This window comes from Lynx canadensis, chromosome X (assembly GCF_007474595.2).
Source record: "Lynx canadensis isolate LIC74 chromosome X, mLynCan4.pri.v2, whole genome shotgun sequence".
NCBI classification, from domain to species: Eukaryota; Metazoa; Chordata; class Mammalia; order Carnivora; family Felidae; genus Lynx; species Lynx canadensis.
The window spans coordinates 118,767,432-118,777,127 of NC_044321.2; the positions used below are offsets into that span (position 1 = coordinate 118,767,432).

General features: G+C 42.3%; 1 pseudogene; it reads left to right on the forward strand.

Annotated features, from left to right (window-relative positions):
• Window positions 1-1,695: 1,695 nt before the first annotated feature.
• On the forward strand, window positions 1,696-2,094 carry LOC115507664 (annotated as a pseudogene).
• Window positions 2,095-9,696: the final 7,602 nt, after the last annotated feature.

Genomic DNA, 9,696 nt, shown 5'->3' on the forward strand with positions numbered 1-9,696 from the left:
GGAACCACTGTGCCCATTGTTGCCATTGAATACCAAGGCCCTTAGCAAAGATTTCTATGGCCTTCAACAGGGCTTTCAAGTGGAGGTTGTTTCTAATTTTGCCTTTCATATAAGGATTGGGATTTCAAGGCTGCTGTGAATGTTAATTTACTGACAGTGATATATAGCATCCATGAAATACGGTATACAGTTCTCTAGAAAATACTAGTGTGAACACGCACAGAAGAATGTATGATGAAAGGATTTCAAATCACTTGTGTTAAACATCCAGTGAGACAATGGGTGTGAATGCCTTTTATATACTCTAGAATCCGGCCACAACAAGACAGTAGTTTTGTAATAATTTTTCACATCTTGCGTATTTTGAATCTATTATTTGGGGCTGACAATTTTATGTATACACAAATGTCTCTGAAGTGAAGGTGTGAGCCGAGGTTAATGAATAAGCCAAAATGGCAAATACTGAGGCTCTTCCACTCAGCCTGTGTGAAGAAAGAGCAAAACAATCCAGAAAGTATGCCAAGGCTTTCTGTAAGTTACAGAGCCCTTGTCCTTTCCAGCCCTTTCCAATTCGCGTTTCTTCTTGTTCGGTTGTTCAACTGTTGCTTACCATTTTTGCCTTATATTTGACTTACTGTCTTGTTTTCATAGTTGAGCTTATAAATGATAAAAGCATGAACAAGAAACTTATCAGAAGCTCCCATCACTGAGCAGAAGCTCTCAGATTTAGGGTGTGGTTCACTTGTGTCTTTCATGTAATTTTTGCTCTCTCTGCAGGCCAGCCTTGTTCTGCCGAGAACTTGTGGTTGCTGCCTTTCTCATTATTTCCTTATTTCGGTTTCTAGTGGTGTGCACGTGTGGGGCTTTAAGAATATTCTTCTTATCCTATATGTATCCTCTTAACATATACCTAAGAGTTGTGAGCATTAGGAGTAATGGGATAGACTTGAGACAGCTCAACTTTTTTCTTGTCTGGAAGATCTTGTGTCACACAATAATAGAAAAGTAGAAAATTTGGAGCCAGAATACAACATATGGGTCTCCGATATCATGTGGTCCTCTCTATACACTACATAACCCACCTTGGACCACGTCCACCGGGTATTCAGTTCCTGGCAGCGCTAGAAACACTTGGTGAAACACGGACTCGCCGCTAACCAAGCCGTTCTGTGGCTCTGCCCCCAAGGATGGTATAACAGTGGGACTTTGGTGTATTTCATCGAAAGAAACACACACGCAAATATGGGCATGTAGGGAATGATTGTGTTTACCCACCTTCCAACAGGGTCTCAACACATTCTTCTATTTCATCCTGCACACTTGTAGACAAATAGTACATTTGTTTTAACGACTCTATGAGTCTTGATAGAGTTGACTTCAGGAGGAGTCTGTACATCATCCTGCTGTTACAGCCAGGGCCACATTGTAAGTACTCAGTACGCTTTCATTTTAGTAATGAGTGAATGCATCTGTCAAGATGAAAATAAGGATTTCATTTTGTTGGTCTTTCACCTTTGACACCTCTAATTACTTTTCTTCTTTGAAAGATTGACCTCAAGCAATATCGTTGTTGTTTCTAATTTAAAAATCTCCGTTTCCTATATTCATTGAGAAAATGTTTACCAAATGCCTAGCATGGTTCTTGACACACGGTAGGCATGCATTGTTAGAATCAAAGTTTGTTAAGCTCTTCCTTTCCAACCGGGGCCGGGCAGAATGGCTCCTGCAAAGAAGGGTGGTGAGAACAAGAAGGGTCATTCTGCCATCAGCGAGGTAGTGACCAGAGAACATACGATAGACGTTCACAAGTGCATCCATGGAGTAGGTTTCAAGAAGTGTGCCCCTCAGGCACTCAAAGTGATCCAGAAATTTGCCATGGAGTATGTGGGGGCTCCAGATGTAGGCATCGATACCAGGCTCAACAAAGCTGTCTGGGCCAAAGGAATAAGGAATGTTCCATACCATATCCATGTGCGGTAGTCCAGAAAATGTAACAAAGATGAAGATTCAACAAACAAACTCTATATGTTGGTTACCTATGTACCTGTCACCACGTTCAAAACTCTACAGAAAGTTAAGGCAGATGAGGACTAACTGCTGATTGTTAAATAAAGGTATAAAAGTGAAAAAATACAGCAACAAAACAAAAGTTTGTTAAAAATAATGTACTGGTAGGTTCAATTGCACTGAATAAAAGAAAAAATATATTAAAAGGGTATGGCATCTGGGGCGCCTGGGTGGCTCAGTCGGTTGAGCGGCCGACTTCGGCTCAGGTCATGATCTCACGGTCCGTGAGTTCCAGCCCCGCGTCGGGCTCTGTGCTGACAGCTCAGAGCCTGGAGCCTGTTTCAGATTCTGTGTCTCCCTCTCTCTCTGCCCCTCCCCCGTTCATGCTCTGTCTCTCTCTGTCTCAAAAATAAATAAACGTTTAAGAAAAAAAGGTAAGGCATCTACAAGCTGTAATGCAAACAGAGGAATTGTAGGGGTACAGATTGGCCTTAAACCATATAGAAAAAAAGGTGAAAGGGAAGAAGATTGAAGAAGGAAGACAGAAAAGAATTGTTTCAATCTCCTATTATTAAAATTCCATCTTATTTTGGATAAAAATAAATGTCGTTCCCCATACTTGTTTTGACATTTAAAAAATTGTGATAAAATACACATAAACAGACTTTACCATTTTAACCATTTTAAAGTGTACAATACAGCAGTATTTAGTACACTCATAATGTTGTGCATCAATCACCACTCTCTAGTTCCAGAGCACTTTTATTACCCCAAGGGAAACCCCATACCCATTAAGCAGTCACTCTCCACTCCTCTCTCCTTTAAATCCCTAGTAAGCACTAATCTTCCCGTCTGTATGTCTTTGTGGATATATGATATAAATGGAATCATACAATATGTGGTGTGGCATTGGACCACTGATGTATTTCATTTAGCATAAAGTGTTTGAGATTCACCCATGTAGCATTTGTCAGTACTCAGCATTTCATTCCTTTTTTAGGGCTGAATAATGTTCCATTGTATGGATGCATTGTATGTGTCCACTAATCCATCGATAGACATTTTGGTTGTTTCCCCCTTTTGGTTATCGTGAATAGTGCTGCTATGAACATTTGTGTATGAGTCTTAGTTTGAACACCTGTTTGCAGTTCTTTCACACTTATACCAAGGTGTGGAATTGCTAGGCCACATGGTAATCCTCTGACTAGCTCATTGAGGAACCACCATCGTGTTTGCCACCGTGGCCAAGTCGTTTTACATTCCCATCAGCATTATCTGAGGGTTCCAACTTCTCCACATCCTCACCCACACTTATTACATTCCATGTTTAAAATTGTAGCCATCCTAGTGGGTGTAATTCTTTTTCACTCTAAATGTTCTCCCAACCCCCCACCTCAGAAGTCTGCAGTACTGGGCAGGGCACAACGAGGTACTGCACACAATCAGTGCTGGCTGAGGGTCACACAGTGAAGGAGACACTGTTTGGCTGTTGTGCCTCTACATCCTCATTCTGTACCCTTTCTTGATTTATCTGTAGCCATGCCTCTTCTCCCCTTTTTTTTTTAATTTTTTTCACATTTATTTATATTTGAGACAGAGAGAGACAGAGCATGAACGGGGGAGGGGCAGAGAGAGAGGGAGACACAGAATCTGAAACAGGCTCCAGGCTCTGAGCTGTCAGCACAGAGCCCGACGCGGGGCTGGAACTCACAGACCGTGAGATCATGACCTGAGCCGAAGTCAGCCGCTTAACCGACTGAGCCACCCAGGCGCCCCTCTTCTCCTCTTTTTTCTGGTGCTTCGTTTCTGCCTTGCTCAAGGTCTGACTAACACCCATGGAGAGAATTCTACAGCAGCTCACTCCTGATTGGAGCATTTAATTTTTTTTTATTAAAAATGTTTTTAACGGTTATTTATTTTTGAGAGAGACAGAGAGTGTGAGCTGGGGAGGGGCAGAGAGAGAGGGAGACAGAATGCGAAGCAGGCTCCAGTCTCTGAGCCGTCAGCACAGAGCCCGACGCGGGGCTCGAACTCATGGACCACGAGATCGTGACCTGAGCTGAAGTCAGATGCCCAACCGATGGAGCCACCCAGGCGCCCCTAATTTAATTTAAAAAGTTATTTAAGTTATTTATTTATTTTCAGAGAGAGAGAGGTGGAGAGAGAGAGAGAGAGAGAGAGAGAGAGAGAGAGAGAGAATCCCAAGCAGGCTCTGCGCAGTCACCATGCAGCCCGATGCAAGGCTCGATCCCACCAAGCATGAGATCATGATCTGAGCTAAAATCAAGAGTCGGACACTTAACTGACTGAGTCACCCAGGTGCCTCTGGGGGTGTTTAAGAGGGCAACTAAACTTGTGAAATGTCCAGCATCAGTCATTAGGCGCATTTTTAGGAGACAGGGAGTAGACAATAGGCTTCCTGTGGGCAGCTATTATATGCGGTGTTCATGAATTCCGTCTGTTGACTGGATAAACAGGGGATGCTGAGTGTGAATGAGGCTCTCATCACAAAGCACATAAAAACGAGTCTATTGGTCGCTTGTCAGGAGAGCAGTCTTTCGTTCATTTAATAAGAATTGGCTGAATGCTTAGTTAATGCCAGGCACTGGGCGAGGCATTGTGGGTCGAATCTGTGCTGGATCCTACCCTCGAGGAGTTGTTCTTGCAAGCAGTAGGTTGGGCTGATGTTATGGGTATAGCCCAGTCAGAACGTCTGGGCTGCCTCGTGAGTTGTGGAGAGCGTGTGTTCAGTGGCCGGCCAGGTAGACAAATACAGTCTGGGCCCCCGAAAAAAGCAAAATGAACTTAGCCATACTCACTGTGAAGCTGTGACTCCTGCACGAATGCTTTGGCTCCCCATTTCTCGTACCCTAGACCTGCTCTGTCCAATACAGTAGCCACATGTGGTCTTGGAGTACTTGAAATGTGGGCAGTGCAATGAGGAACTGAATTTTGAATTACGACTAATGAAAAACTTTATTTCAATTCTACAATATGATGCCAACCTCTCCCATTTCCCCCATCCCCCCAACCCGTGGCAACCACTTTTCTACTCTGTTTCTGTTTGACATTTTATTTGGATTCTGCATATATGTGATACCATGCAGTATTGGTCTTTCCCTGTCTGATTTATTTCACTTAGCACAATGTCCTTAAGGTCCATCTGTATTGTTGCAAATGGGAGGATTTCCTTTTTTCTCATGACTGAATAATATTCTACTGTGTGTCCCCTTTGTCCATTCATCTGTTAATGGACCCTTAGGTTGTTTTCATGCCTTGGAGATCCTGTTTTCATTTCCATATAATTAGTTGTGATTAATTCATATTTTAAAACTGATATTTGATTCAGTTATGGGAAACCTTTTAAGTGTATTTAGAACCATTTGGGTATGTGAATCCACTTTATCAACTGTAAATGTTATGAGATCTAAATATAGATCAAATGTTTCCAGCGAGCATTTAGCATCTGAATTGAGGTATGGTATAAGTGTAAAACACATACCAGCTTTCAGAAACATAGTATAAAAAAGAATGTAAATGGCCTCCTTAATTATTTTTTATATAAATTATATTTGAAATGATAATAGTTTGGACATACCGAGTTAAAGAAAAACCAATATGAAAATTATTTTCTCCTGCTTCCTTTTACTTCACAAAAGGTGGCTTCTGGAAAAATTTAAAATGACTTCTGTGCCTCACGCGGTGTTTCTACTGGATAGTGCCACTCTAGAAGAACACTAGGGTCACCACATGCTATTTAATGCAAGTGTATTTAGTATAAAACTTCCCCTTTGGAATTCTACTTTATTCCGTCATAACTCCCAAGGATACCATCACCTTGCCAAGCTTCTCAAGGCTGACTTCAACCAAAATGGCAAAGAAGTGAAGCTTTGTCTGGGACTTTCTCAGAGCCCTCTTTTGAAATGCATCCTTTCCCTTTCAGATCCTGTCCAGTTCTCTCAAACTATGCTCCCCCAGGCTTTAGTTGAGTGACAAAGCCATCCAATAGAGTAATTCACACTAAAATGATCTTAGCGTAATGTGCTATTCCTCTCAGGAATAGCTGCATTTGAAAATTTATTGCCTTCAGGGAGCAACAGTTAACTCAAAGGGATGGATTTAAGGGTAGTATTTTCCATACCGTGACCTCAAGATTCTCTTCCTTTGGGGCTCCTAGGAGGTTCGGTCAGTCGAGTGTCCGACTTCAGCTCAGGTCATGCTCTCACGGTTCGTGAGTTTGAGCCCCGCATGGGGCTCTGTGCTGCCGAGGGTGCAGAGACGGGTTCAGATCCCCTGCCCCTCCCCCGCTCATGCTTTCTCACTCAAAAATGAATAAACATTTATTAAAAAAAAGATTCTCTACCATTCCCCATCTTCTGTCCTATGAATAAGTAGCTATTGACAGAAAAATGGCCCTCTGCCTTAGATAAATTTATCTGTTTCATACTGATGAGTGGGGATATTTATGGCCATTCAGAGGCAAGATGTGAAAAATTAATATGCCTTTAATTTCTTTCTTTGTTCTGGAAATGATAATGATGAGCAGTTTCCCTTTAATAAGACTGCCAGCTCCTTTAGGGTTGGCTGCCTAGAACGGAAAATACCAAATAAGTGTTCAGTCAATTCGTTTGACTTTATTCTATTGTGAGCTTTCCAAAAAATACATCCAGTCTCAGTAGAGCACAACTTGTTAGCATGAAGAATCCAGGGGCAGGTGATGGTCCATTGTTTGCTCTTTCTAAGGGGATTTATGGCTTGAAGAACTGGACAGCTGTTAAACCTGTATAACCTACAGCATGGACTCTGTTTCCATATTTTATTAGCAAATATTCAATATGAGATCGTCGATATGACAAAATGGATATCGTTCTTTCCAGTGTAAGTATAAACATGTAATTATGTTTGTGATTTTCCCTTAGTTCCTAAAAAGTCTCTCTTTGGACGGAAGACTGCTCTGCTGCATTTTTCTCCAGGAGTCGACAGAGAATGAAAGATTTAGGTTTCTTTTCCTTGGGCTGAAATGGAGGGACACCTTGGAACTGGAAAGGCAGGGACGGTGTTAGGACTTCATAGTTACATTGTACTTACCAAGAATACAATAATGTGATTTTGGAGTACCCCCAAAAGCGTTTGTTTTACTTGCCCCGCTGCCATTGGAGAATTTGAGACAGAATAGGGTTAAGCAGTTTCCCAGTGTTCCACAGTAAATTGGCAGTTGAATTGGGATTAGAATCTAGGTCTCCAAACCTTGGGGACTTCTCCATTAGCTCGGATCATGTACGGCTCAGCAGTTTCTTTCACAAGAGCCTCCTGACATGACACATGCCATCAGTCTTATTTTATAACAGATGTTTTGAGGGTGGAGCAGATGGTCTCTTCCCTTCACCCTCCCAGCCCCTGACTCCAGAGAGTCAGATCATGTCAGAAATGGCACTCACAGCCCTGTTTTCCCAGAGGTGTACCTTCCCTTCTGCTCATCCTTTTTCGTGTGCTCATCTTTCCCATGCTCAAGAAAACCCTGTTTTACTGTTCCCTTTTCTTATTAGGCTATGGATTTTCCACCGAAGACTTTTCTGTCACTCACGTTCTTGCCGCCCTGACTCTTCTAGTCTAGTCAGTGGGAAGATCACTGGCTTCTAAGACATGCGCTCTGCATCCCGTCGTGACTCTTGGTGTAATGGATGACCTGAGACAAGTTGCTCCATACCTGTCTACCACATACATTTTGGACTAACCTTGGTCCTCAGGAGACCCCTATGGATGCCACTTGAAGAAAGCCCGTCATAGAGTACTGTGAAAGTCAGAGCAAAAGAACAAGTCCTCACCTACAAGTTCCTGATGCTCTATTGGCTGTTTCAGCCATCATTTACACATGGCTTAATCTCTGCAGTACCACTTTGGTTCTTGACTGACATTTCTACATTATTCTTCTCAAATATCTGAAAGTGACCACCTGACATTCCTTTTCTTTTTATCTAACCAGTGAACTTCATTTTGGGTCACGTGAGAACCCAGTATGAGAAGTATATTGTGTGTTTGTGCTTAACACACATGTGCCTGTGGGTACCTGCATGCACATGTATTCACGCACTTCTCTCCATTTCAGGGGACTGTGTTAAGCTGTGGAAACATTGACTCTGGAGTCACAGGGGCTTTTAATGCCCAGTCTTGATACTGACAAGCTGCATGACTTTGGGAAGGTTATTTTACTGTTCAGTCCTGTATACACACTCAGGATATTGCGACTACTGTGGGGAAGCAATGGAAGAAACCAGTTGTGTTGGGAAATCATGAAAGCCAAAGAGAGGAAAGAAGTTCCTCACTGGTGAGCCATTGTCTCCAGGGGGGAACTATGGCCCACTCTCCATCCCCCTGCGTCAGAATGGGCAGTCCTGAGTAGATTGAACAGGGTGACGTGTGAACTTGTTCCATTCTGGAAAATCTTGTAAGGGGAACTAGTCAGCTTGTCTTCCAATACTGTGGACAAACGATCTCATTTACATTTTAATGCAAGAAATGGGTGGAAATGATGGCCAGTTGCTTCCGACCATAGCCGTAGTCAGTCTTTTAAAATTTTGCTATGTTATCAACCAAACAACCTTATAATTAATCCCAGTGTACTTTCCTGTATTGGGCTGAGTGGATATAATAAGAATGAGGATGTTGAATTATAAACTGAAAGATTCTCATTTTCCTGGTGAGTCTGTCACAAAGCCCTTCAGCGCCCCTTTGTCTTCACATATTGCGATCCTTTTATCTGCAGCCAGTAATGGGCCTTGTTTTTACTCTCTTCTGTCCTAACTTGGGATTCAGTTGCATTTCACTCTCTGCTTATCTCCGTTTGAGGAAGTGCAGACTGCAGATGGAGAGCACTGATTCTCCTTGGACATAACCTTGAAGTTGGACCCTAGAGGGTCTTAGGAATTTTCCAATTATTTATTCCAGTGTTAACATGTTTTATGATCTCCCTGGGCTCTTCTTTGCTCACACTAACTCTGGTTAGGAGATTGGATTAAGTGACCTCTCATTAAGTGAATACCATTGCCCTTGGTTTCTTAATTTGGCCGCTAGCCAATATCTGTCCCTTTCTACTTTTGGGTCTGAAGTGTATCACCTTTAGGTCTGAGGCTGATTCTGGGATCATTGCAAGTAAGAAAGGTTCATTTAAAACAATTGAAGGGATCAATCATTTTTAAAGACTTCATCTTATTTGGTCATTGCTTCATTATCTTTTCAAAGTCTTTTTTAAAAACCCTGGTATAATGGCAGAGAAACCTTGTTGGAACACTGGCCCTCCTGAATGGATAGCCACCTTGAAATATACTGATTTTTGTATAATCCCAGAACTAGAGGAAATTTCATGAGATCACTGAACCCAGCCTCTGCTTTTAAGTCCTCTTCCACAATTCTCCATGATAGATGATTACTCACTGGGGGTGGAAAATTCTCTAATATTTGATAGCCTATTCCAATATCTGGACAGGTGTAGAGTTGAGACTCGTAAGACCTTGCTGTGTCTCACTGGGAATTAAATGAGATTCTTGTTCTCCTAATTTATTTGAGTTCTCAACATACCAGCCTGTATTCTACTCACAGAGGCTCAGATGTGAGGGCTGTGACATCTATCATCAGAGCTGATTCAGCTGCTCTAGCTGATGAGGAGGCTGTCCCCTTCCTTCCTCACTACTC